This window comes from Schistocerca serialis, chromosome 1, assembly GCF_023864345.2.
Source record: "Schistocerca serialis cubense isolate TAMUIC-IGC-003099 chromosome 1, iqSchSeri2.2, whole genome shotgun sequence".
Classification (NCBI taxonomy): domain Eukaryota; kingdom Metazoa; phylum Arthropoda; class Insecta; order Orthoptera; family Acrididae; genus Schistocerca; species Schistocerca serialis.
The window spans coordinates 65,962,562-65,984,207 of NC_064638.1; the positions used below are offsets into that span (position 1 = coordinate 65,962,562).

General features: G+C 51.5%; 45 non-coding genes across 45 annotated transcripts; all 45 read left to right on the top strand.

The window, feature by feature from the left end:
• The first annotated feature begins 191 nt into the window (after positions 1-191).
• Trnah-gug (transfer RNA histidin (anticodon GUG)) lies at positions 192-263 on the top strand. The gene has a single exon. It is a non-coding gene; the product is annotated as a tRNA-His (tRNA).
• A 287-nt stretch (positions 264-550) lies between these two features.
• Trnal-aag (transfer RNA leucine (anticodon AAG)) lies at positions 551-632 on the top strand. Its single transcript has one exon. It is a non-coding gene; the product is annotated as a tRNA-Leu (tRNA).
• An 80-nt stretch (positions 633-712) lies between these two features.
• Positions 713-794, top strand: Trnal-cag (transfer RNA leucine (anticodon CAG)). The gene has a single exon. It is a non-coding gene; the product is annotated as a tRNA-Leu (tRNA).
• Positions 795-1,065: 271 nt separating this feature from the next.
• On the top strand, positions 1,066-1,137 carry Trnae-cuc (transfer RNA glutamic acid (anticodon CUC)). Its single transcript has one exon. It is a non-coding gene; the product is annotated as a tRNA-Glu (tRNA).
• A 376-nt stretch (positions 1,138-1,513) lies between these two features.
• Positions 1,514-1,585, top strand: Trnah-gug (transfer RNA histidin (anticodon GUG)). Its single transcript has one exon. It is a non-coding gene; the product is annotated as a tRNA-His (tRNA).
• A 287-nt stretch (positions 1,586-1,872) lies between these two features.
• On the top strand, positions 1,873-1,954 carry Trnal-aag (transfer RNA leucine (anticodon AAG)). Its single transcript has one exon. It is a non-coding gene; the product is annotated as a tRNA-Leu (tRNA).
• Positions 1,955-2,225: 271 nt separating this feature from the next.
• On the top strand, positions 2,226-2,297 carry Trnae-cuc (transfer RNA glutamic acid (anticodon CUC)). The gene has a single exon. It is a non-coding gene; the product is annotated as a tRNA-Glu (tRNA).
• A 376-nt stretch (positions 2,298-2,673) lies between these two features.
• Trnah-gug (transfer RNA histidin (anticodon GUG)) lies at positions 2,674-2,745 on the top strand. Its single transcript has one exon. It is a non-coding gene; the product is annotated as a tRNA-His (tRNA).
• Positions 2,746-3,032: 287 nt separating this feature from the next.
• Positions 3,033-3,114, top strand: Trnal-aag (transfer RNA leucine (anticodon AAG)). Its single transcript has one exon. It is a non-coding gene; the product is annotated as a tRNA-Leu (tRNA).
• An 80-nt stretch (positions 3,115-3,194) lies between these two features.
• Trnal-cag (transfer RNA leucine (anticodon CAG)) lies at positions 3,195-3,276 on the top strand. The gene has a single exon. It is a non-coding gene; the product is annotated as a tRNA-Leu (tRNA).
• A 560-nt stretch (positions 3,277-3,836) lies between these two features.
• Trnah-gug (transfer RNA histidin (anticodon GUG)) lies at positions 3,837-3,908 on the top strand. Its single transcript has one exon. It is a non-coding gene; the product is annotated as a tRNA-His (tRNA).
• Positions 3,909-4,195: 287 nt separating this feature from the next.
• Positions 4,196-4,277, top strand: Trnal-aag (transfer RNA leucine (anticodon AAG)). The gene has a single exon. It is a non-coding gene; the product is annotated as a tRNA-Leu (tRNA).
• Positions 4,278-4,357: 80 nt separating this feature from the next.
• Positions 4,358-4,439, top strand: Trnal-cag (transfer RNA leucine (anticodon CAG)). Its single transcript has one exon. It is a non-coding gene; the product is annotated as a tRNA-Leu (tRNA).
• Positions 4,440-4,710: 271 nt separating this feature from the next.
• On the top strand, positions 4,711-4,782 carry Trnae-cuc (transfer RNA glutamic acid (anticodon CUC)). Its single transcript has one exon. It is a non-coding gene; the product is annotated as a tRNA-Glu (tRNA).
• Positions 4,783-5,158: 376 nt separating this feature from the next.
• Positions 5,159-5,230, top strand: Trnah-gug (transfer RNA histidin (anticodon GUG)). Its single transcript has one exon. It is a non-coding gene; the product is annotated as a tRNA-His (tRNA).
• Positions 5,231-5,517: 287 nt separating this feature from the next.
• Positions 5,518-5,599, top strand: Trnal-aag (transfer RNA leucine (anticodon AAG)). Its single transcript has one exon. It is a non-coding gene; the product is annotated as a tRNA-Leu (tRNA).
• An 80-nt stretch (positions 5,600-5,679) lies between these two features.
• Trnal-cag (transfer RNA leucine (anticodon CAG)) lies at positions 5,680-5,761 on the top strand. Its single transcript has one exon. It is a non-coding gene; the product is annotated as a tRNA-Leu (tRNA).
• A 271-nt stretch (positions 5,762-6,032) lies between these two features.
• Positions 6,033-6,104, top strand: Trnae-cuc (transfer RNA glutamic acid (anticodon CUC)). The gene has a single exon. It is a non-coding gene; the product is annotated as a tRNA-Glu (tRNA).
• A 376-nt stretch (positions 6,105-6,480) lies between these two features.
• Trnah-gug (transfer RNA histidin (anticodon GUG)) lies at positions 6,481-6,552 on the top strand. The gene has a single exon. It is a non-coding gene; the product is annotated as a tRNA-His (tRNA).
• Positions 6,553-6,839: 287 nt separating this feature from the next.
• Positions 6,840-6,921, top strand: Trnal-aag (transfer RNA leucine (anticodon AAG)). The gene has a single exon. It is a non-coding gene; the product is annotated as a tRNA-Leu (tRNA).
• An 80-nt stretch (positions 6,922-7,001) lies between these two features.
• Positions 7,002-7,083, top strand: Trnal-cag (transfer RNA leucine (anticodon CAG)). The gene has a single exon. It is a non-coding gene; the product is annotated as a tRNA-Leu (tRNA).
• Positions 7,084-7,354: 271 nt separating this feature from the next.
• Trnae-cuc (transfer RNA glutamic acid (anticodon CUC)) lies at positions 7,355-7,426 on the top strand. The gene has a single exon. It is a non-coding gene; the product is annotated as a tRNA-Glu (tRNA).
• Positions 7,427-7,802: 376 nt separating this feature from the next.
• Positions 7,803-7,874, top strand: Trnah-gug (transfer RNA histidin (anticodon GUG)). Its single transcript has one exon. It is a non-coding gene; the product is annotated as a tRNA-His (tRNA).
• Positions 7,875-8,161: 287 nt separating this feature from the next.
• On the top strand, positions 8,162-8,243 carry Trnal-aag (transfer RNA leucine (anticodon AAG)). Its single transcript has one exon. It is a non-coding gene; the product is annotated as a tRNA-Leu (tRNA).
• An 80-nt stretch (positions 8,244-8,323) lies between these two features.
• Positions 8,324-8,405, top strand: Trnal-cag (transfer RNA leucine (anticodon CAG)). Its single transcript has one exon. It is a non-coding gene; the product is annotated as a tRNA-Leu (tRNA).
• Positions 8,406-14,485: 6,080 nt separating this feature from the next.
• On the top strand, positions 14,486-14,557 carry Trnah-gug (transfer RNA histidin (anticodon GUG)). The gene has a single exon. It is a non-coding gene; the product is annotated as a tRNA-His (tRNA).
• A 287-nt stretch (positions 14,558-14,844) lies between these two features.
• On the top strand, positions 14,845-14,926 carry Trnal-aag (transfer RNA leucine (anticodon AAG)). The gene has a single exon. It is a non-coding gene; the product is annotated as a tRNA-Leu (tRNA).
• An 80-nt stretch (positions 14,927-15,006) lies between these two features.
• Trnal-cag (transfer RNA leucine (anticodon CAG)) lies at positions 15,007-15,088 on the top strand. The gene has a single exon. It is a non-coding gene; the product is annotated as a tRNA-Leu (tRNA).
• A 271-nt stretch (positions 15,089-15,359) lies between these two features.
• On the top strand, positions 15,360-15,431 carry Trnae-cuc (transfer RNA glutamic acid (anticodon CUC)). Its single transcript has one exon. It is a non-coding gene; the product is annotated as a tRNA-Glu (tRNA).
• Positions 15,432-15,807: 376 nt separating this feature from the next.
• Positions 15,808-15,879, top strand: Trnah-gug (transfer RNA histidin (anticodon GUG)). Its single transcript has one exon. It is a non-coding gene; the product is annotated as a tRNA-His (tRNA).
• Positions 15,880-16,166: 287 nt separating this feature from the next.
• Trnal-aag (transfer RNA leucine (anticodon AAG)) lies at positions 16,167-16,248 on the top strand. The gene has a single exon. It is a non-coding gene; the product is annotated as a tRNA-Leu (tRNA).
• An 80-nt stretch (positions 16,249-16,328) lies between these two features.
• Trnal-cag (transfer RNA leucine (anticodon CAG)) lies at positions 16,329-16,410 on the top strand. The gene has a single exon. It is a non-coding gene; the product is annotated as a tRNA-Leu (tRNA).
• Positions 16,411-16,681: 271 nt separating this feature from the next.
• On the top strand, positions 16,682-16,753 carry Trnae-cuc (transfer RNA glutamic acid (anticodon CUC)). The gene has a single exon. It is a non-coding gene; the product is annotated as a tRNA-Glu (tRNA).
• A 376-nt stretch (positions 16,754-17,129) lies between these two features.
• Trnah-gug (transfer RNA histidin (anticodon GUG)) lies at positions 17,130-17,201 on the top strand. The gene has a single exon. It is a non-coding gene; the product is annotated as a tRNA-His (tRNA).
• Positions 17,202-17,488: 287 nt separating this feature from the next.
• On the top strand, positions 17,489-17,570 carry Trnal-aag (transfer RNA leucine (anticodon AAG)). Its single transcript has one exon. It is a non-coding gene; the product is annotated as a tRNA-Leu (tRNA).
• Positions 17,571-17,650: 80 nt separating this feature from the next.
• Positions 17,651-17,732, top strand: Trnal-cag (transfer RNA leucine (anticodon CAG)). Its single transcript has one exon. It is a non-coding gene; the product is annotated as a tRNA-Leu (tRNA).
• Positions 17,733-18,292: 560 nt separating this feature from the next.
• Positions 18,293-18,364, top strand: Trnah-gug (transfer RNA histidin (anticodon GUG)). Its single transcript has one exon. It is a non-coding gene; the product is annotated as a tRNA-His (tRNA).
• Positions 18,365-18,651: 287 nt separating this feature from the next.
• On the top strand, positions 18,652-18,733 carry Trnal-aag (transfer RNA leucine (anticodon AAG)). The gene has a single exon. It is a non-coding gene; the product is annotated as a tRNA-Leu (tRNA).
• Positions 18,734-18,813: 80 nt separating this feature from the next.
• Positions 18,814-18,895, top strand: Trnal-cag (transfer RNA leucine (anticodon CAG)). Its single transcript has one exon. It is a non-coding gene; the product is annotated as a tRNA-Leu (tRNA).
• Positions 18,896-19,455: 560 nt separating this feature from the next.
• On the top strand, positions 19,456-19,527 carry Trnah-gug (transfer RNA histidin (anticodon GUG)). Its single transcript has one exon. It is a non-coding gene; the product is annotated as a tRNA-His (tRNA).
• A 287-nt stretch (positions 19,528-19,814) lies between these two features.
• Trnal-aag (transfer RNA leucine (anticodon AAG)) lies at positions 19,815-19,896 on the top strand. Its single transcript has one exon. It is a non-coding gene; the product is annotated as a tRNA-Leu (tRNA).
• Positions 19,897-19,976: 80 nt separating this feature from the next.
• Positions 19,977-20,058, top strand: Trnal-cag (transfer RNA leucine (anticodon CAG)). The gene has a single exon. It is a non-coding gene; the product is annotated as a tRNA-Leu (tRNA).
• Positions 20,059-20,618: 560 nt separating this feature from the next.
• On the top strand, positions 20,619-20,690 carry Trnah-gug (transfer RNA histidin (anticodon GUG)). Its single transcript has one exon. It is a non-coding gene; the product is annotated as a tRNA-His (tRNA).
• Positions 20,691-20,977: 287 nt separating this feature from the next.
• Positions 20,978-21,059, top strand: Trnal-aag (transfer RNA leucine (anticodon AAG)). The gene has a single exon. It is a non-coding gene; the product is annotated as a tRNA-Leu (tRNA).
• An 80-nt stretch (positions 21,060-21,139) lies between these two features.
• Trnal-cag (transfer RNA leucine (anticodon CAG)) lies at positions 21,140-21,221 on the top strand. Its single transcript has one exon. It is a non-coding gene; the product is annotated as a tRNA-Leu (tRNA).
• The last annotated feature ends 425 nt before the right edge of the window (positions 21,222-21,646 follow it).

A 21,646-nucleotide genomic window follows, 5' to 3' on the forward strand; every position in this document is an offset into this window, starting at 1 on the left:
GACATTGCCACAGGGGTTTAATGCAGCTAACCACACTGCTTAGTGTCCTAACAGCGCAGACACGTTTCGTTTGCCAGTATACATATAATGGAGACGACGTCTGACACAGCTGTGGCGAGACACAGTGGGCTGAGCTTTGCTGTGCATAGCCACTTGCATTCGCGAGAACTGCTCTCGGCGGTGCTTCTGTGGCCGTGATCGTCTAGTGGTTAGGACATTGCGTTGTGGCCGCAATAACCCAGGTTCGAATCCTGGTCACGGCACTTTTTAAAGTTTTGCCTTGCTGTCGCTGCAATGACGATTGTGACTCAGTGTTTGAAATCACGGTGCCCTCTTGATTTTTCACTCATGTTCCGCAGGCTGCAGGTGGCACTACCAGTTCATTATCAACACGCAATGCAGCCGCACCAGAGCGCGGGCAGCCGCCTGTGTAGTTAATCTCTATTCGAAAAGGGCAGTTGTTTGAGGTGGAACGGATGAGCAGCCAGTCGCAGCAGAACAGGAAGCTGTGTCGTGCACTGTATCTACAAAAGCGAAAAGCACTGACACAGGTAGCGTGGCCGAGCGGTCTAAGGCGCTGGTTTAAGGCACCAGTCTCTTCGGAGGCGTGGGTTCGAATCCCACCGCTGCCAGTTTTTACTTCTCGTTTTTGTGCCATTGCGGTGTGGTCTCGTGGGTAAGAACGCAGCTCCTGTGACCGCCGTGGCGCGTAGGTAGCGTGGCCGAGCGGTCTAAGGCGCTGGTTTCAGGCACCAGTCTCTTCGGAGGCGTGGGTTCGAATCCCACCGCTGCCAATGTTTTCTAAGCAGGAGCACTGATTACCCGCGAAGGAAACAGCGCAGCAAGCCGTGAGCGTCTCTTTCTTAAATTGTCGTAGCAGCACAGTGCGTGGTGCAACGACAGGATTCACAGGCGCAGTTTGGTGTCACGATTGCTGGCGCTCGACTCCACGAAATGTGTCTCGAGCATGACGTTCTATGCAGTGGAAACGCTAATTTTTGCCGTTGTCGTCAAGTGGATTGTGTACAGCTTGCTGTGTTCGCTGGAGGAGCATTTGTGTCGTTATCCGGTGTGGTCTAGTGGCTAGGATACCTGGCTCTCACCCAGGAGGCCCGGGTTCGATTCCCGGTACCGGAAATACGCATTTTACTGCTCCTCTTATGCGACTTGTCCCGACTTAGCTCGACTGACGCTCCGCTGACGCTTGCACAAAATGACGTTAAGTACGATTGGCGGTCACAAGTGACGGCGAGAGCGATGCGACATCTGTCCACCTCTTATCGAGGCACATACCTGTGGTCAACAGAGTTGGAGGACTACAAGACATTGCCACAGGGGTTTAATGCAGCTAACCACACTGCTTAGTGTCCTAACAGCGCAGACACGTTTCGTTTGCCAGTATACATATAATGGAGACCACGTCTGACACAGCTGTGGCGAGACACAGTGGGCTGAGCTTTGCTGTGCATAGCCACTTGCATTCGCGAGAACCGCTCTCGGCGGTGCTTCTGTGGCCGTGATCGTCTAGTGGTTAGGACATTGCGTTGTGGCCGCAATAACCCAGGTTCGAATCCTGGTCACGGCACTTTTTAAAGTTTTGCCTTGCTGTCGCTGCAATGACGATTGTGACTCAGTGTTTGAAATCACGGTGCCCTCTTGATTTTTCACTGATGTTCCGCAGGCTGCAGGTGGCACTACCAGTTCATTATCAACACGCAATGCAGCCGCACCAGAGCGCGGGCAGCCGCCTGTGTAGTTAATCTCTATTCGAAAAGGGCAGTTGTTTGAGGTGGAACGGATGAGCAGCCAGTCGCAGCAGAACAGGAAGCTGTGTCGTGCACTGTATCTACAAAAGCGAAAAGCACTGACACAGGTAGCGTGGCCGAGCGGTCTAAGGCGCTGGTTTAAGGCACCAGTCTCTTCGGAGGCGTGGGTTCGAATCCCACCGCTGCCAATGTTTTCTAAGCAGGAGCACTGATTACCCGCGAAGGAAACAGCGCAGCAAGCCGTGAGCGTCTCTTTCTTAAATTGTCGTAGCAGCACAGTGCGTGGTGCAACGACAGGATTCACAGGCGCAGTTTGGTGTCACGATTGCTGGCGCTCGACTCCACGAAATGTGTCTCGAGCATGACGTTCTATGCAGTGGAAACGCTAATTTTTGCCGTTGTCGTCAAGTGGATTGTGTACAGCTTGCTGTGTTCGCTGGAGGAGCATTTGTGTCGTTATCCGGTGTGGTCTAGTGGCTAGGATACCTGGCTCTCACCCAGGAGGCCCGGGTTCGATTCCCGGTACCGGAAATACGCATTTTGCTGCTCCTCTTATGCGACTTGTCCCGACTTAGCTCGACTGACGCTCCGCTGACGCTTGCACAAAATGACGTTAAGTACGATTCGCGGTCACAAGTGACGGCGAGAGCGATGCGACATCTGTCCACCTCTTATCGAGGCACATACCTGTGGTCAACAGAGTTGGAGGACTACAAGACATTGCCACAGGGGTTTAATGCAGCTAACCACACTGCTTAGTGTCCTAACAGCGCAGACACGTTTCGTTTGCCAGTATACATATAATGGAGACGACGTCTGACACAGCTGTGGCGGGACACAGTGGGCTGAGCTTTGCTGTGCATAGCCACTTGCATTCGCGAGAACTGCTCTCGGCGGTGCTTCTGTGGCCGTGATCGTCTAGTGGTTAGGACATTGCGTTGTGGCCGCAATAACCCAGGTTCGAATCCTGGTCACGGCACTTTTTAAAGTTTTGCCTTGCTGTCGCTGCAATGACGATTGTGACTCAGTGTTTGAAATCACGGTGCCCTCTTGATTTTTCACTCATGTTCCGCAGGCTGCAGGTGGCACTACCAGTTCATTATCAACACGCAATGCAGCCGCACCAGAGCGCGGGCAGCCGCCTGTGTAGTTAATCTCTATTCGAAAAGGGCAGTTGTTTGAGGTGGAACGGATGAGCAGCCAGTCGCAGCAGAACAGGAAGCTGTGTCGTGCACTGTTTCTACAAAAGCGAAAAGCACTGACACAGGTAGCGTGGCCGAGCGGTCTAAGGCGCTGGTTTAAGGCACCAGTCTCTTCGGAGGCGTGGGTTCGAATCCCACCGCTGCCAGTCTTTACTTCTCGTTTTTGTGCCATTGCGGTGTGGTCTCGTGGGTAAGAACGCAGCTCCTGTGACCGCCGTGGCGCGTAGGTAGCGTGGCCGAGCGGTCTAAGGCGCTGGTTTCAGGCACCAGTCTCTTCGGAGGCGTGGGTTCGAATCCCACCGCTGCCAATGTTTTCTAAGCAGGAGCACTGATTACCCGCGAAGGAAACAGCGCAGCAAGCCGTGAGCGTCTCTTTCTTAAATTGTCGTAGCAGCACAGTGCGTGGTGCAACGACAGGATTCACAGGCGCAGTTTGGTGTCACGATTGCTGGCGCTCGACTCCACGAAATGTGTCTCGAGCATGACGTTCTATGCAGTGGAAACGCTAATTTTTGCCGTTGTCGTCAAGTGGATTGTGTACAGCTTGCTCCGCTGACGCTTGCACAAAATGACGTTAAGTACGATTGGCGGTCACAAGTGACGGCGAGAGCGATGCGACATCTGTCCACCTCTTATCGAGGCACATACCTGTGGTCAACAGAGTTGGAGGACTACAAGACATTGCCACAGGGGTTTAATGCAGCTAACCACACTGCTTAGTGTCCTAACAGCGCAGACACGTTTCGTTTGCCAGTATACATATAATGGAGACCACGTCTGACACAGCTGTGGCGAGACACAGTGGGCTGAGCTTTGCTGTGCATAGCCACTTGCATTCGCGAGAAATGCTCTCGGCGGTGCTTCTGTGGCCGTGATCGTCTAGTGGTTAGGACATTGCGTTGTGGCCGCAATAACCCAGGTTCGAATCCTGGTCACGGCACTTTTTAAAGTTTTGCCTTGCTGTCGCTGCAATGACGATTGTGACTCAGTGTTTGAAATCACGGTGCCCTCTTGATTTTTCACTCATGTTCCGCAGGCTGCAGGTGGCACTACCAGTTCATTATCAACACGCAATGCAGCCGCACCAGAGCGCGGGCAGCCGCCTGTGTAGTTAATCTCTATTCGAAAAGGGCAGTTGTTTGAGGTGGAACGGATGAGCAGCCAGTCGCAGCAGAACAGGAAGCTGTGTCGTGCACTGTTTCTACAAAAGCGAAAAGCACTGACACAGGTAGCGTGGCCGAGCGGTCTAAGGCGCTGGTTTAAGGCACCAGTCTCTTCGGAGGCGTGGGTTCGAATCCCACCGCTGCCAGTTTTTACTTCTCGTTTTTGTGCCATTGCGGTGTGGTCTCGTGGGTAAGAACGCAGCTCCTGTGACCGCCGTGGCGCGTAGGTAGCGTGGCCGAGCGGTCTAAGGCGCTGGTTTCAGGCACCAGTCTCTTCGGAGGCGTGGGTTCGAATCCCACCGCTGCCAATGTTTTCTAAGCAGGAGCACTGATTACCCGCGAAGGAAACAGCGCAGCAAGCCGTGAGCGTCTCTTTCTTAAATTGTCGTAGCAGCACAGTGCGTGGTGCAACGACAGGATTCACAGGCGCAGTTTGGTGTCACGATTGCTGGCGCTCGACTCCACGAAATGTGTCTCGAGCATGACGTTCTATGCAGTGGAAACGCTAATTTTTGCCGTTGTCGTCAAGTGGATTGTGTACAGCTTGCTGTGTTCGCTGGAGGAGCATTTGTGTCGTTATCCGGTGTGGTCTAGTGGCTAGGATACCTGGCTCTCACCCAGGAGGCCCGGGTTCGATTCCCGGTACCGGAAATACGCATTTTGCTGCTCCTCTTATGCGACTTGTCCCGACTTAGCTCGACTGACGCTCCGCTGACGCTTGCACAAAATGACGTTAAGTACGATTCGCGGTCACAAGTGACGGCGAGAGCGATGCGACATCTGTCCACCTCTTATCGAGGCACATACCTGTGGTCAACAGAGTTGGAGGACTACAAGACATTGCCACAGGGGTTTAATGCAGCTAACCACACTGCTTAGTGTCCTAACAGCGCAGACACGTTTCGTTTGCCAGTATACATATAATGGAGACGACGTCTGACACAGCTGTGGCGGGACACAGTGGGCTGAGCTTTGCTGTGCATAGCCACTTGCATTCGCGAGAACTGCTCTCGGCGGTGCTTCTGTGGCCGTGATCGTCTAGTGGTTAGGACATTGCGTTGTGGCCGCAATAACCCAGGTTCGAATCCTGGTCACGGCACTTTTTAAAGTTTTGCCTTGCTGTCGCTGCAATGACGATTGTGACTCAGTGTTTGAAATCACGGTGCCCTCTTGATTTTTCACTCATGTTCCGCAGGCTGCAGGTGGCACTACCAGTTCATTATCAACACGCAATGCAGCCGCACCAGAGCGCGGGCAGCCGCCTGTGTAGTTAATCTCTATTCGAAAAGGGCAGTTGTTTGAGGTGGAACGGATGAGCAGCCAGTCGCAGCAGAACAGGAAGCTGTGTCGTGCACTGTTTCTACAAAAGCGAAAAGCACTGACACAGGTAGCGTGGCCGAGCGGTCTAAGGCGCTGGTTTAAGGCACCAGTCTCTTCGGAGGCGTGGGTTCGAATCCCACCGCTGCCAGTTTTTACTTCTCGTTTTTGTGCCATTGCGGTGTGGTCTCGTGGGTAAGAACGCAGCTCCTGTGACCGCCGTGGCGCGTAGGTAGCGTGGCCGAGCGGTCTAAGGCGCTGGTTTCAGGCACCAGTCTCTTCGGAGGCGTGGGTTCGAATCCCACCGCTGCCAATGTTTTCTAAGCAGGAGCACTGATTACCCGCGAAGGAAACAGCGCAGCAAGCCGTGAGCGTCTCTTTCTTAAATTGTCGTAGCAGCACAGTGCGTGGTGCAACGACAGGATTCACAGGCGCAGTTTGGTGTCACGATTGCTGGCGCTCGACTCCACGAAATGTGTCTCGAGCATGACGTTCTATGCAGTGGAAACGCTAATTTTTGCCGTTGTCGTCAAGTGGATTGTGTACAGCTTGCTGTGTTCGCTGGAGGAGCATTTGTGTCGTTATCCGGTGTGGTCTAGTGGCTAGGATACCTGGCTCTCACCCAGGAGGCCCGGGTTCGATTCCCGGTACCGGAAATACGCATTTTGCTGCTCCTCTTATGCGACTTGTCCCGACTTAGCTCGACTGACGCTCCGCTGACGCTTGCACAAAATGACGTTAAGTACGATTCGCGGTCACAAGTGACGGCGAGAGCGATGCGACATCTGTCCACCTCTTATCGAGGCACATACCTGTGGTCAACAGAGTTGGAGGACTACAAGACATTGCCACAGGGGTTTAATGCAGCTAACCACACTGCTTAGTGTCCTAACAGCGCAGACACGTTTCGTTTGCCAGTATACATATAATGGAGACGACGTCTGACACAGCTGTGGCGGGACACAGTGGGCTGAGCTTTGCTGTGCATAGCCACTTGCATTCGCGAGAACTGCTCTCGGCGGTGCTTCTGTGGCCGTGATCGTCTAGTGGTTAGGACATTGCGTTGTGGCCGCAATAACCCAGGTTCGAATCCTGGTCACGGCACTTTTTAAAGTTTTGCCTTGCTGTCGCTGCAATGACGATTGTGACTCAGTGTTTGAAATCACGGTGCCCTCTTGATTTTTCACTCATGTTCCGCAGGCTGCAGGTGGCACTACCAGTTCATTATCAACACGCAATGCAGCCGCACCAGAGCGCGGGCAGCCGCCTGTGTAGTTAATCTCTATTCGAAAAGGGCAGTTGTTTGAGGTGGAACGGATGAGCAGCCAGTCGCAGCAGAACAGGAAGCTGTGTCGTGCACTGTTTCTACAAAAGCGAAAAGCACTGACACAGGTAGCGTGGCCGAGCGGTCTAAGGCGCTGGTTTAAGGCACCAGTCTCTTCGGAGGCGTGGGTTCGAATCCCACCGCTGCCAGTTTTTACTTCTCGTTTTTGTGCCATTGCGGTGTGGTCTCGTGGGTAAGAACGCAGCTCCTGTGACCGCCGTGGCGCGTAGGTAGCGTGGCCGAGCGGTCTAAGGCGCTGGTTTCAGGCACCAGTCTCTTCGGAGGCGTGGGTTCGAATCCCACCGCTGCCAATGTTTTCTAAGCAGGAGCACTGATTACCCGCGAAGGAAACAGCGCAGCAAGCCGTGAGCGTCTCTTTCTTAAATTGTCGTAGCAGCACAGTGCGTGGTGCAACGACAGGATTCACAGGCGCAGTTTGGTGTCACGATTGCTGGCGCTCGACTCCACGAAATGTGTCTCGAGCATGACGTTCTATGCAGTGGAAACGCTAATTTTTGCCGTTGTCGTCAAGTGGATTGTGTACAGCTTGCTGTGTTCGCTGGAGGAGCATTTGTGTCGTTATCCGGTGTGGTCTAGTGGCTAGGATACCTGGCTCTCACCCAGGAGGCCCGGGTTCGATTCCCGGTACCGGAAATACGCATTTTGCTGCTCCTCTTATGCGACTTGTCCCGACTTAGCTCGACTGACGCTCCGCTGACGCTTGCACAAAATGACGTTAAGTACGATTCGCGGTCACAAGTGACGGCGAGAGCGATGCGACATCTGTCCACCTCTTATCGAGGCACATACCTGTGGTCAACAGAGTTGGAGGACTACAAGACATTGCCACAGGGGTTTAATGCAGCTAACCACACTGCTTAGTGTCCTAACAGCGCAGACACGTTTCGTTTGCCAGTATACATATAATGGAGACGACGTCTGACACAGCTGTGGCGAGACACAGTGGGCTGAGCTTTGCTGTGCATAGCCACTTGCATTCGCGAGAACTGCTCTCGGCGGTGCTTCTGTGGCCGTGATCGTCTAGTGGTTAGGACATTGCGTTGTGGCCGCAATAACCCAGGTTCGAATCCTGGTCACGGCACTTTTTAAAGTTTTGCCTTGCTGTCGCTGCAATGACGATTGTGACTCAGTGTTTGAAATCACGGTGCCCTCTTGATTTTTCACTCATGTTCCGCAGGCTGCAGGTGGCACTACCAGTTCATTATCAACACGCAATGCAGCCGCACCAGAGCGCGGGCAGCCGCCTGTGTAGTTAATCTCTATTCGAAAAGGGCAGTTGTTTGAGGTGGAACGGATGAGCAGCCAGTCGCAGCAGAACAGGAAGCTGTGTCGTGCACTGTTTCTACAAAAGCGAAAAGCACTGACACAGGTAGCGTGGCCGAGCGGTCTAAGGCGCTGGTTTAAGGCACCAGTCTCTTCGGAGGCGTGGGTTCGAATCCCACCGCTGCCAGTTTTTACTTCTCGTTTTTGTGCCATTGCGGTGTGGTCTCGTGGGTAAGAACGCAGCTCCTGTGACCGCCGTGGCGCGTAGGTAGCGTGGCCGAGCGGTCTAAGGCGCTGGTTTCAGGCACCAGTCTCTTCGGAGGCGTGGGTTCGAATCCCACCGCTGCCAATGTTTTCTAAGCAGGTGCACTGATTACCCGCGAAGGAAACAGCGCAGCAAGCCGTGAGCGTCTCTTTCTTAAATTGTCGTAGCAGCACAGTGCGTGGTGCAACGACAGGATTCACAGGCGCAGTTTGGTGTCACGATTGCTGGCGCTCGACTCCACGAAATGTGTCTCGAGCATGACGTTCTATGCAGTGGAAACGCTAATTTTTGCCGTTGTCGTCAAGTGGATTGTGTACAGCTTGCTGTGTTCGCTGGAGGAGCATTTGTGTCGTTATCCGGTGTGGTCTAGTGGCCCTGTCTGGCCTCGGCGGCCGTGCCGTGCGGATGTGCTGTGTCTACGTCGCCGCTGCTGTTGGCCGAGCGCTGTTTGTGGTGAGTTAAACGCTGTAGAGCGTTTCTCTTCTATCTGTCGACGATTCGCTTTTGAAAGTGGTAATGGCTGAATTAGTACGAAAAGATACGTTGAAATTTGTCTTCGACAACCATTTCGCGAGACCTACCTCATTTGAAATAGAGAGATTTCTTGAGGAGACAGTACAGTTAACGGGTGATGATATTATTGGCATTCATTCATCGATCTGCAGTAGTACGGTGTATTTGAAGCTCAGGAGTGCGACTAAATGTGACCAAGTTGTTGAATCCTGTGGAGGTACTTTCAAGTTTAAGCATTCTGATGGCAATGTGGGCGAGGTTAAAGTTTCTCATGCTGGTTTTGGTGTGAGGACCGTTCGCGTTTTCGAACTGCCATTTGAGATAACTGCTGAACAAATTAATTCCGTTTTGAAGCCTTATGGAACTATCATTAGTAATGTTGCCGAGCGGTGGTCCTCTGCACATAAATTTCAAGTTTTAAATGGTGTTCGACAGATCAAAATCGATATGGTCAAGCATATCCCGTCTTATGTCAGTGTCTGTGGCTACAGAGCTATCGTGATATACGAGGGGCAACCGCGAACATGCGCGGGTTGTGGTTCTGCAGGACACGTTCGTGCTCAGTGCCTGCAAAGGCGCGTAACACAAATACCGACCGGAGAGGCAGGAGTCCCACACGCCATGTCACAGCTACCGCTGACATACGTTGCGGCGGTGCGCACGATCTCGTCCACGACCAAAGCGACCGAGAGACCTGCTTCCGAGGGCGACTTAATTGACTGTCAAATGACCATCACCGAACCGGAAGCCGGCCAGGAGGTCATCGTTCCTGCACAACCAGCACAACAAGACCATTGCCCCTCAGCCGATGTTGCGCGTAACAGCTCTCCGGCAGGCTCCCTGAACATAACTGTCGCTGGTGAGAACCATTCAGCGGCTGGTCTCGACGGTATAGTAGCAGCAGATAGACAAATCGACAATCATACCAAGGACACTAAGAAGCGCAGGATTGCTCACCAGGGAGCGGCCGAAACTGCCCCTGTCATGCGAGACAAGATCAAACAGGTGAAACAAAAAATGACCGACGTCCCACCAGCACCACAGGACGGTAATCGCAAACCGTTGAAGAAGTCGCGGACAGGAGCATCATCCGACAGTGGCACTGACGACCTTGTGTTCTCCGCGTCTACACAGCCGACACCAAAGAGTGACATAGTACCTGAGCCGCAACCTACAGACGCTTGCCCACGACTCAAGGAGAATCGAAACGACACTCGTTCCCCACACTGGGCTGATGATCACGACGATGAGGATCAAGATCAAGACATGACGGAAGACAATGCTGCACCGGACCTTAGACTTAGCGGAGGGGACTCTAACCAACAGCGACGCCCCTCCTCACGAGGAACGGGCACTGATGATGACGCAGATTTCTATTAACTGAACATGCGATCATTAGCAGAGACAAAATATATCTAGATCCGTAGGACGATAGGCGGTCAGTTCTTTTACACACTTACGTTCAAGCAAATTTGGCGGGCTTACAAGCTTATCGGATTGCAACATTAAATATTAATAAGATCCGGAGTGCACTGAATTTGCGGAATCTCCAGGACGTTGTCTATGCAGCCGACATCGATATCGTATTGTTACAAGAAGTGACAGATATTGACCTAGAGCACATACCGGGCTATAACGCTATTGTTAACCCCAGTAGCAATAACGAACTTGGAACGGCTATATTATATAAAGAAGGTATTCTAATCCGCAACGTTGAGAAACTACCCAACTGTAGAGGTATAGCTGGCACCGTCAATGACACCCGAATCATTAATATCTATGCACCTTCCGGATCTGGTAACAGACAGCGGCGAGCCGTCTTCTTCAAAGAAGAGATAGTTCCACTGTTCGGAACGGGTCATGATCACATAATATTTGCCGGGGATTTTAACTGTGTTATCCGTCCGAAAGACCAAACGCCGAACTTTACTAAATCACTGGAGCTTGAAACCATCATCACTGAGTTGGGACTTATTGACACGTGGGAACATCAGCATGGTGACGCGCCCGGTTTCACACACGTCACTAGCCATTCTGCGAGCCGTTTAGACCGGATCTATACAACAGCTGGTTTGAAGTCCAATGTCCTCCACTCCGAAATCTGGCCCACCATATTTTCTGATCATGCCGCGTATATTTGTACCATCAATTTAGCGAAACAAGGCACCTACAAAGCCAGGGGACAGTGGAAACTTAATGTTGCTCATTTACTAGATCCGGCGTGCCGCGTAGCATTTAACAATACGTGGGACGATTGTGAAAAACGTTTCCCGCAGTACAAATCGCCGCTCATTTGGTGGATCAAGTGCGCCAAACCTGCTATAACGAAAACCTTGAAACGCTACTCTCGCGAGAAGGCTGCCTGGCAAAAGGCAACTGTGGAATTTTATTTTCAGTGCCTCCGTGACTTGCATAAGCCGGATGTGACGATAATAGACAATTATGCACAAATTAAACGAATACAAGCAAAACTATTGACTTTAAAACGACAACAACTTCAGGGTTGCCGCATTAGGACTCGTTTGCAAAACACCGTTCCGAACGAAGCGACCTCCATGTATCATGTGATACACGAAAATAAACGGAACATTAAGAAAATAATTACTAAACTGACAACCACTGATGGTCGATTATTGACCAAACAGTGCGAGATCAAGGACGAAATCTACAAGCATTATACAGAATTGTTGGCCACCACACCAACGGATGACGTGCCGCAAAGGGAAGTCATCGACGGGATAACAGGTAGACTCAGTTCGGATGAAGCCGGCACCCTCACTACCGCTATAACGGAGGACGAAGTGGTGGACGCCATACTGAGAGGTCCAAAGAACAAATCACCCGGACCTGATGGACTACCTGCCGAACTGTATCAAATTTTTCGACAAAAAATGGCGACGAAGCTGACGTGCATATGCAATGAACTCATGAATCCCAGTGCCCCCCTCCCAGAAGAGTTCTGTGAGGGGACGGTGGTCCTGGTCCCCAAAAAGCCAGGAGGCAAGGGAATTGGTAATCTTCGACCTATCACCTTATTGAACGGCGATTACAAAATCTTCGCCCGCGTCATCATGCAACGGCTGCACTCCGTAATTACCACGGTTACAGGATCCTACCAATCGTGTGTTGGCAAGCATAGAAAGATATATCAGACCTTAAGTGATTACAGGGATGTCATTTCCATAGCGGCGACTTGCAGACTCCGATGCGCCATCGTATCACTCGACTTCGAACAAGCGTTCGACAGAGTGAGCCATTCTTACCTTTTCAGTGTAATGCGGAAAATGAATTTTCCTCCGAATTTTTTAGCCATGCTCAACTCCGTGCTCACGAATGGTACCTCTAAAATCCAGATCAATGGACAACTCAGTAGCCCCATCAAGGTTCGTAGCTCGGTACGACAAGGTTGCCCAATGTCCATGGTATTGTTTGCAATAGCGATCGAACCGCTCCTGTTCAATTTACACAAGGTTCTGCAAGGATTACACATACACGACCACAAAGTCACGTGTAAATCATACGCTGATGATGTCGGTTTCATAGTCAGGAGTAACCAAGAACTAGACACTGCGCTCCAAATTACGAAGAAGTATGAACTTGCTTCCGGCGCTAAAATAAATATGGCGAAGTCTGGAATTTTGCCGATCGGCCGCGGAGATGACATTGGAGCTCGAGAACACTTGAAACGCCTTGACACACTGAAAAGCCTCGGCATAGTATACACGCGCCATATCCGACGAACAGTTGCTATCAACTACAGGCGCATTTTGACGAACATGCGGGCGTGCCTCCACCAACACAGTCTACGGAATCTGGACGCTATGCAAAAGGTACAGCTCGCCAATACCTATATCACGTCCAAAGTGAACTACGTCGCCCAAATATTGCCATTACCACCAGCAATAGCGAAACGGATGCTGGCAGCGCTCGGCCATTATGTTAGTAGGGGTCATATTTTCAAAATTAAATATGAAACGCTGACGTTACCAGCCAACAAAGGTGGTCTCAATCTTACCGATATCTACTGTAAAGCACAGGCACTGTATATTTGCAAGACATACCGACTGTGGAAAGAATCGCCGAGTAATCTAGTGGGTCATCTTCTGAATGAAATACTCCCGCTCAGTCTGGATCCGCCTATCGACGTGCACCACCTCCCGACGGAGCTTTCGCACCTCAAACATTTTCTCATTGAATACAGCTACATTCCGAGAACGCTTTTCCACAACGGTACGCCAACAGTCAAAGACGTGTACAAGACTATGATTGACGGAAAACCCAGAAACAGCATCGAGGGGAAACTTCACCAGTATGACTGGAATACGATTTGGAAGAATATTCATGATCCCCGATTACCGACTAAGGTGAGAGCCGTATGGTACTTTGCTGTTAATAGAAAACTGCCGACGAACTCTAAGTTGCACGCCATACATCTGGCAGAAACGCCAAACTGCACTACCTGCAACGTCCTCGATACCGAGGAACACAGGTTTACATGTGATACGATCAGCGACGTATGGTGCTGCATTCGGCGCATGCTAGCAATTATACTCAGAACTTCCGATAATGCCATCACACCGACTCACCTCCTCAATCCTGAGGGCGTCCCCTACCCCAATACTAAACGAAATGCTGCCAATTGGTTGATGGGACATTCAGTTTTCTATGTTCTCACACAAGAAGACCGGAGCGAAGAAGATTTTATGACATTTCTGCGCATTCAGCATCATCAGCTTGAACAAATACGAGATTATAGATTGAAATATGCTAATTTTCTCAAGAGAATCTTGGTGTAGAAACCAAACCAATCTCGATGAAAATTCAAAAAAAAAAAAAAAAAAAAAAAAAAAAAAAAAAAAAAAAAAAAAAAAAAATGGATAAGGCATACAAAAAGTGCTTTAGAAAAAAAAAAGTGGTAGAGCAATTTAACTCAAAAAAAAAAACAAAAAAACAAAAAAAAAGAAATGTATAAGGCATAAAAAAAATAAAAATAAAAACTAAAAAAAAACAAAGTGGTTAAAAAAAAAGAGGTAGAGCAATTTAACTCAAAAAAGAAAAAAAAAAAAGTGGTTAAGGCGTAAAAAAAAAAAAAAAAAAAAAAAAAAAAAAAAAAAAATGAATAAGGCGTCGGACTTCGGATCCGAAGATTGCAGGTTCGATTCCTGTCACGGTCGTGTTTTTCCAAAAAAAAAAAAAAAAAAAAAAAAAAAAAAAAAAGTGGCTAGGATACCTGGCTCTCACCCAGGAGGCCCGGGTTCGATTCCCGGTACCGGAAATACGCATTTTGCTGCTCCTCTTATGCGACTTGTCCCGACTTAGCTCGACTGACGCTCCGCTGACGCTTGCACAAAATGACGTTAAGTACGATTCGCGGTCACAAGTGACGGCGAGAGCGATGCGACATCTGTCCACCTCTTATCGAGGCACATACCTGTGGTCAACAGAGTTGGAGGACTACAAGACATTGCCACAGGGGTTTAATGCAGCTAACCACACTGCTTAGTGTCCTAACAGCGCAGACACGTTTCGTTTGCCAGTATACATATAATGGAGACGACGTCTGACACAGCTGTGGCGAGACACAGTGGGCTGAGCTTTGCTGTGCATAGCCACTTGCATTCGCGAGAACTGCTCTCGGCGGTGCTTCTGTGGCCGTGATCGTCTAGTGGTTAGGACATTGCGTTGTGGCCGCAATAACCCAGGTTCGAATCCTGGTCACGGCACTTTTTAAAGTTTTGCCTTGCTGTCGCTGCAATGACGATTGTGACTCAGTGTTTGAAATCACGGTGCCCTCTTGATTTTTCACTCATGTTCCGCAGGCTGCAGGTGGCACTACCAGTTCATTATCAACACGCAATGCAGCCGCACCAGAGCGCGGGCAGCCGCCTGTGTAGTTAATCTCTATTCGAAAAGGGCAGTTGTTTGAGGTGGAACGGATGAGCAGCCAGTCGCAGCAGAACAGGAAGCTGTGTCGTGCACTGTTTCTACAAAAGCGAAAAGCACTGACACAGGTAGCGTGGCCGAGCGGTCTAAGGCGCTGGTTTAAGGCACCAGTCTCTTCGGAGGCGTGGGTTCGAATCCCACCGCTGCCAGTTTTTACTTCTCGTTTTTGTGCCATTGCGGTGTGGTCTCGTGGGTAAGAACGCAGCTCCTGTGACCGCCGTGGCGCGTAGGTAGCGTGGCCGAGCGGTCTAAGGCGCTGGTTTCAGGCACCAGTCTCTTCGGAGGCGTGGGTTCGAATCCCACCGCTGCCAATGTTTTCTAAGCAGGTGCACTGATTACCCGCGAAGGAAACAGCGCAGCAAGCCGTGAGCGTCTCTTTCTTAAATTGTCGTAGCAGCACAGTGCGTGGTGCAACGACAGGATTCACAGGCGCAGTTTGGTGTCACGATTGCTGGCGCTCGACTCCACGAAATGTGTCTCGAGCATGACGTTCTATGCAGTGGAAACGCTAATTTTTGCCGTTGTCGTCAAGTGGATTGTGTACAGCTTGCTGTGTTCGCTGGAGGAGCATTTGTGTCGTTATCCGGTGTGGTCTAGTGGCTAGGATACCTGGCTCTCACCCAGGAGGCCCGGGTTCGATTCCCGGTACCGGAAATACGCATTTTGCTGCTCCTCTTATGCGACTTGTCCCGACTTAGCTCGACTGACGCTCCGCTGACGCTTGCACAAAATGACGTTAAGTACGATTCGCGGTCACAAGTGACGGCGAGAGCGATGCGACATCTGTCCACCTCTTATCGAGGCACATACCTGTGGTCAACAGAGTTGGAGGACTACAAGACATTGCCACAGGGGTTTAATGCAGCTAACCACACTGCTTAGTGTCCTAACAGCGCAGACACGTTTCGTTTGCCAGTATACATATAATGGAGACGACGTCTGACACAGCTGTGGCGAGACACAGTGGGCTGAGCTTTGCTGTGCATAGCCACTTGCATTCGCGAGAACTGCTCTCGGCGGTGCTTCTGTGGCCGTGATCGTCTAGTGGTTAGGACATTGCGTTGTGGCCGCAATAACCCAGGTTCGAATCCTGGTCACGGCACTTTTTAAAGTTTTGCCTTGCTGTCGCTGCAATGACGATTGTGACTCAGTGTTTGAAATCACGGTGCCCTCTTGATTTTTCACTCATGTTCCGCAGGCTGCAGGTGGCACTACCAGTTCATTATCAACACGCAATGCAGCCGCACCAGAGCGCGGGCAGCCGCCTGTGTAGTTAATCTCTATTCGAAAAGGGCAGTTGTTTGAGGTGGAACGGATGAGCAGCCAGTCGCAGCAGAACAGGAAGCTGTGTCGTGCACTGTTTCTACAAAAGCGAAAAGCACTGACACAGGTAGCGTGGCCGAGCGGTCTAAGGCGCTGGTTTAAGGCACCAGTCTCTTCGGAGGCGTGGGTTCGAATCCCACCGCTGCCAGTTTTTACTTCTCGTTTTTGTGCCATTGCGGTGTGGTCTCGTGGGTAAGAACGCAGCTCCTGTGACCGCCGTGGCGCGTAGGTAGCGTGGCCGAGCGGTCTAAGGCGCTGGTTTCAGGCACCAGTCTCTTCGGAGGCGTGGGTTCGAATCCCACCGCTGCCAATGTTTTCTAAGCAGGTGCACTGATTACCCGCGAAGGAAACAGCGCAGCAAGCCGTGAGCGTCTCTTTCTTAAATTGTCGTAGCAGCACAGTGCGTGGTGCAACGACAGGATTCACAGGCGCAGTTTGGTGTCACGATTGCTGGCGCTCGACTCCACGAAATGTGTCTCGAGCATGACGTTCTATGCAGTGGAAACGCTAATTTTTGCCGTTGTCGTCAAGTGGATTGTGTACAGCTTGCTGTGTTCGCTGGAGGAGCATTTGTGTCGTTATCCGGTGTGGTCTAGTGGCTAGGATACCTGGCTCTCACCCAGGAGGCCCGGGTTCGATTCCCGGTACCGGAAATACGCATTTTGCTGCTCCTCTTATGCGACTTGTCCCGACTTAGCTCGACTGACGCTCCGCTGACGCTTGCACAAAATGACGTTAAGTACGATTCGCGGTCACAAGTGACGGCGAGAGCGATGCGACATCTGTCCACCTCTTATCGAGGCACATACCTGTGGTCAACAGAGTTGGAGGACTACAAGACATTGCCACAGGGGTTTAATGCAGCTAACCACACTGCTTAGTGTCCTAACAGCGCAGACACGTTTCGTTTGCCAGTATACATATAATGGAGACGACGTCTGACACAGCTGTGGCGAGACACAGTGGGCTGAGCTTTGCTGTGCATAGCCACTTGCATTCGCGAGAACTGCTCTCGGCGGTGCTTCTGTGGCCGTGATCGTCTAGTGGTTAGGACATTGCGTTGTGGCCGCAATAACCCAGGTTCGAATCCTGGTCACGGCACTTTTTAAAGTTTTGCCTTGCTGTCGCTGCAATGACGATTGTGACTCAGTGTTTGAAATCACGGTGCCCTCTTGATTTTTCACTCATGTTCCGCAGGCTGCAGGTGGCACTACCAGTTCATTATCAACACGCAATGCAGCCGCACCAGAGCGCGGGCAGCCGCCTGTGTAGTTAATCTCTATTCGAAAAGGGCAGTTGTTTGAGGTGGAACGGATGAGCAGCCAGTCGCAGCAGAACAGGAAGCTGTGTCGTGCACTGTTTCTACAAAAGCGAAAAGCACTGACACAGGTAGCGTGGCCGAGCGGTCTAAGGCGCTGGTTTAAGGCACCAGTCTCTTCGGAGGCGTGGGTTCGAATCCCACCGCTGCCAGTTTTTACTTCTCGTTTTTGTGCCATTGCGGTGTGGTCTCGTGGGTAAGAACGCAGCTCCTGTGACCGCCGTGGCGCGTAGGTAGCGTGGCCGAGCGGTCTAAGGCGCTGGTTTCAGGCACCAGTCTCTTCGGAGGCGTGGGTTCGAATCCCACCGCTGCCAATGTTTTCTAAGCAGGAGCACTGATTACCCGCGAAGGAAACAGCGCAGCAAGCCGTGAGCGTCTCTTTCTTAAATTGTCGTAGCAGCACAGTGCGTGGTGCAACGACAGGATTCACAGGCGCAGTTTGGTGTCACGATTGCTGGCGCTCGACTCCACGAAATGTGTCTCGAGCATGACGTTCTATGCAGTGGAAACGCTAATTTTTGCCGTTGTCGTCAAGTGGATTGTGTACAGCTTGCTCCGCTGACGCTTGCACAAAATGACGTTAAGTACGATTGGCGGTCACAAGTGACGGCGAGAGCGATGCGACATCTGTCCACCTCTTATCGAGGCACATACCTGTGGTCAACAGAGTTGGAGGACTACAAGACATTGCCACAGGGGTTTAATGCAGCTAACCACACTGCTTAGTGTCCTAACAGCGCAGACACGTTTCGTTTGCCAGTATACATATAATGGAGACCACGTCTGACACAGCTGTGGCGAGACACAGTGGGCTGAGCTTTGCTGTGCATAGCCACTTGCATTCGCGAGAAATGCTCTCGGCGGTGCTTCTGTGGCCGTGATCGTCTAGTGGTTAGGACATTGCGTTGTGGCCGCAATAACCCAGGTTCGAATCCTGGTCACGGCACTTTTTAAAGTTTTGCCTTGCTGTCGCTGCAATGACGATTGTGACTCAGTGTTTGAAATCACGGTGCCCTCTTGATTTTTCACTCATGTTCCGCAGGCTGCAGGTGGCACTACCAGTTCATTATCAACACGCAATGCAGCCGCACCAGAGCGCGGGCAGCCGCCTGTGTAGTTAATCTCTATTCGAAAAGGGCAGTTGTTTGAGGTGGAACGGATGAGCAGCCAGTCGCAGCAGAACAGGAAGCTGTGTCGTGCACTGTTTCTACAAAAGCGAAAAGCACTGACACAGGTAGCGTGGCCGAGCGGTCTAAGGCGCTGGTTTAAGGCACCAGTCTCTTCGGAGCCGTGGGTTCGAATCCCACCGCTGCCAGTTTTTACTTCTCGTTTTTGTGCCATTGCGGTGTGGTCTCGTGGGTAAGAACGCAGCTCCTGTGACCGCCGTGGCGCGTAGGTAGCGTGGCCGAGCGGTCTAAGGCGCTGGTTTCAGGCACCAGTCTCTTCGGAGGCGTGGGTTCGAATCCCACCGCTGCCAATGTTTTCTAAGCAGGAGCACTGATTACCCGCGAAGGAAACAGCGCAGCAAGCCGTGAGCGTCTCTTTCTTAAATTGTCGTAGCAGCACAGTGCGTGGTGCAACGACAGGATTCACAGGCGCAGTTTGGTGTCACGATTGCTGGCGCTCGACTCCACGAAATGTGTCTCGAGCATGACGTTCTATGCAGTGGAAACGCTAATTTTTGCCGTTGTCGTCAAGTGGATTGTGTACAGCTTGCTCCGCTGACGCTTGCACAAAATGACGTTAAGTACGATTGGCGGTCACAAGTGACGGCGAGAGCGATGCGACATCTGTCCACCTCTTATCGAGGCACATACCTGTGGTCAACAGAGTTGGAGGACTACAAGACATTGCCACAGGGGTTTAATGCAGCTAACCACACTCCTTAGGGTCCTAACAGCGCAGACACGTTTCGTTTGCCAGTATACATATAATGGAGACCACGTCTGACACAGCTGTGGCGAGACACAGTGGGCTGAGCTTTGCTGTGCATAGCCACTTGCATTCGCGAGAACTGCTCTCGGCGGTGCTTCTGTGGCCGTGATCGTCTAGTGGTTAGGACATTGCGTTGTGGCCGCAATAACCCAGGTTCGAATCCTGGTCACGGCACTTTTTAAAGTTTTGCCTTGCTGTCGCTGCAATGACGATTGTGACTCAGTGTTTGAAATCACGGTGCCCTCTTGATTTTTCACTCATGTTCCGCAGGCTGCAGGTGGCACTACCAGTTCATTATCAACACGCAATGCAGCCGCACCAGAGCGCGGGCAGCCGCCTGTGTAGTTAATCTCTATTCGAAAAGGGCAGTTGTTTGAGGTGGAACGGATGAGCAGCCAGTCGCAGCAGAACAGGAAGCTGTGTCGTGCACTGTTTCTACAAAAGCGAAAAGCACTGACACAGGTAGCGTGGCCGAGCGGTCTAAGGCGCTGGTTTAAGGCACCAGTCTCTTCGGAGGCGTGGGTTCGAATCCCACCGCTGCCAGTTTTTACTTCTCGTTTTTGTGCCATTGCGGTGTGGTCTCGTGGGTAAGAACGCAGCTCCTGTGACCGCCGTGGCGCGTAGGTAGCGTGGCCGAGCGGTCTAAGGCGCTGGTTTCAGGCACCAGTCTCTTCGGAGGCGTGGGTTCGAATCCCACCGCTGCCAATGTTTTCTAAGCAGGAGCACTGATTACCCGCGAAGGAAACAGCGCAGCAAGCCGTGAGCGTCTCTTTCTTAAATTGTCGTAGCAGCACAGTGCGTGGTGCAACGACAGGATTCACAGGCGCAGTTTGGTGTCACGATTGCTGGCGCTCGACTCCACGAAATGTGTCTCGAGCATGACGTTCTATGCAGTGGAAACGCTAATTTTTGCCGTTGTCGTCAAGTGGATTGTGTACAGCTTGCTCCGCTGACGCTTGCACAAAATGACGTTAAGTACGATTGGCGGTCACAAGTGACGGCGAGAGCGATGCGACATCTGTCCACCTCTTATCGAGGCACATACCTGTGGTCAACAGAGTTGGAGGACTACAAGACATTGCCACAGGGGTTTAATGCAGCTAACCACACTCCTTAGGGTCCTAACAGCGCAGACACGTTTCGTTTGCCAGTATACATATAATGGAGACGACGTCTGACACAGCTGTGGCGAGACACAGTGGGCTGAGCTTTGCTGTGCATAGCCACTTGCATTCGCGAGAACTGCTCTCGGCGGTGCTTCTGTGGCCGTGATCGTCTAGTGGTTAGGACATTGCGTTGTGGCCGCAATAACCCAGGTTCGAATCCTGGTCACGGCACTTTTTAAAGTTTTGCCTTGCTGTCGCTGCAATGACGATTGTGACTCAGTGTTTGAAATCACGGTGCCCTCTTGATTTTTCACTCATGTTCCGCAGGCTGCAGGTGGCACTACCAGTTCATTATCAACACGCAATGCAGCCGCACCAGAGCGCGGGCAGCCGCCTGTGTAGTTAATCTCTATTCGAAAAGGGCAGTTGTTTGAGGTGGAACGGATGAGCAGCCAGTCGCAGCAGAACAGGAAGCTGTGTCGTGCACTGTTTCTACAAAAGCGAAAAGCACTGACACAGGTAGCGTGGCCGAGCGGTCTAAGGCGCTGGTTTAAGGCACCAGTCTCTTCGGAGGCGTGGGTTCGAATCCCACCGCTGCCAGTTTTTACTTCTCGTTTTTGTGCCATTGCGGTGTGGTCTCGTGGGTAAGAACGCAGCTCCTGTGACCGCCGTGGCGCGTAGGTAGCGTGGCCGAGCGGTCTAAGGCGCTGGTTTCAGGCACCAGTCTCTTCGGAGGCGTGGGTTCGAATCCCACCGCTGCCAATGTTTTCTAAGCAGGAGCACTGATTACCCGCGAAGGAAACAGCGCAGCAAGCCGTGAGCGTCTCTTTCTTAAATTGTCGTAGCAGCACAGTGCGTGGTGCAACGACAGGATTGACAGGCGCAGTTTGGTGTCACGATTGCTGGCGCTCGACTCCACGAAATGTGTCTCGAGCATGACGTTCTATGCAGTGGAAACGCTAATTTTTGCCGTTGTCGTCAAGTGGATTGTGTACAGCTTGCTCCGCTGACGCTTGCACAAAATGACGTTAAGTACGATTGGCGGTCACAAGTGACGGCGAGAGCGATGCGACATCTGTCCACCTCTTATCGAGGCACATACCTGTGGTCAACAGAGTTGGAGGACTACAAGACATTGCCACAGGGGTTTAATGCAGCTAACCACACTGCTTAGTGTCCTAACAGCG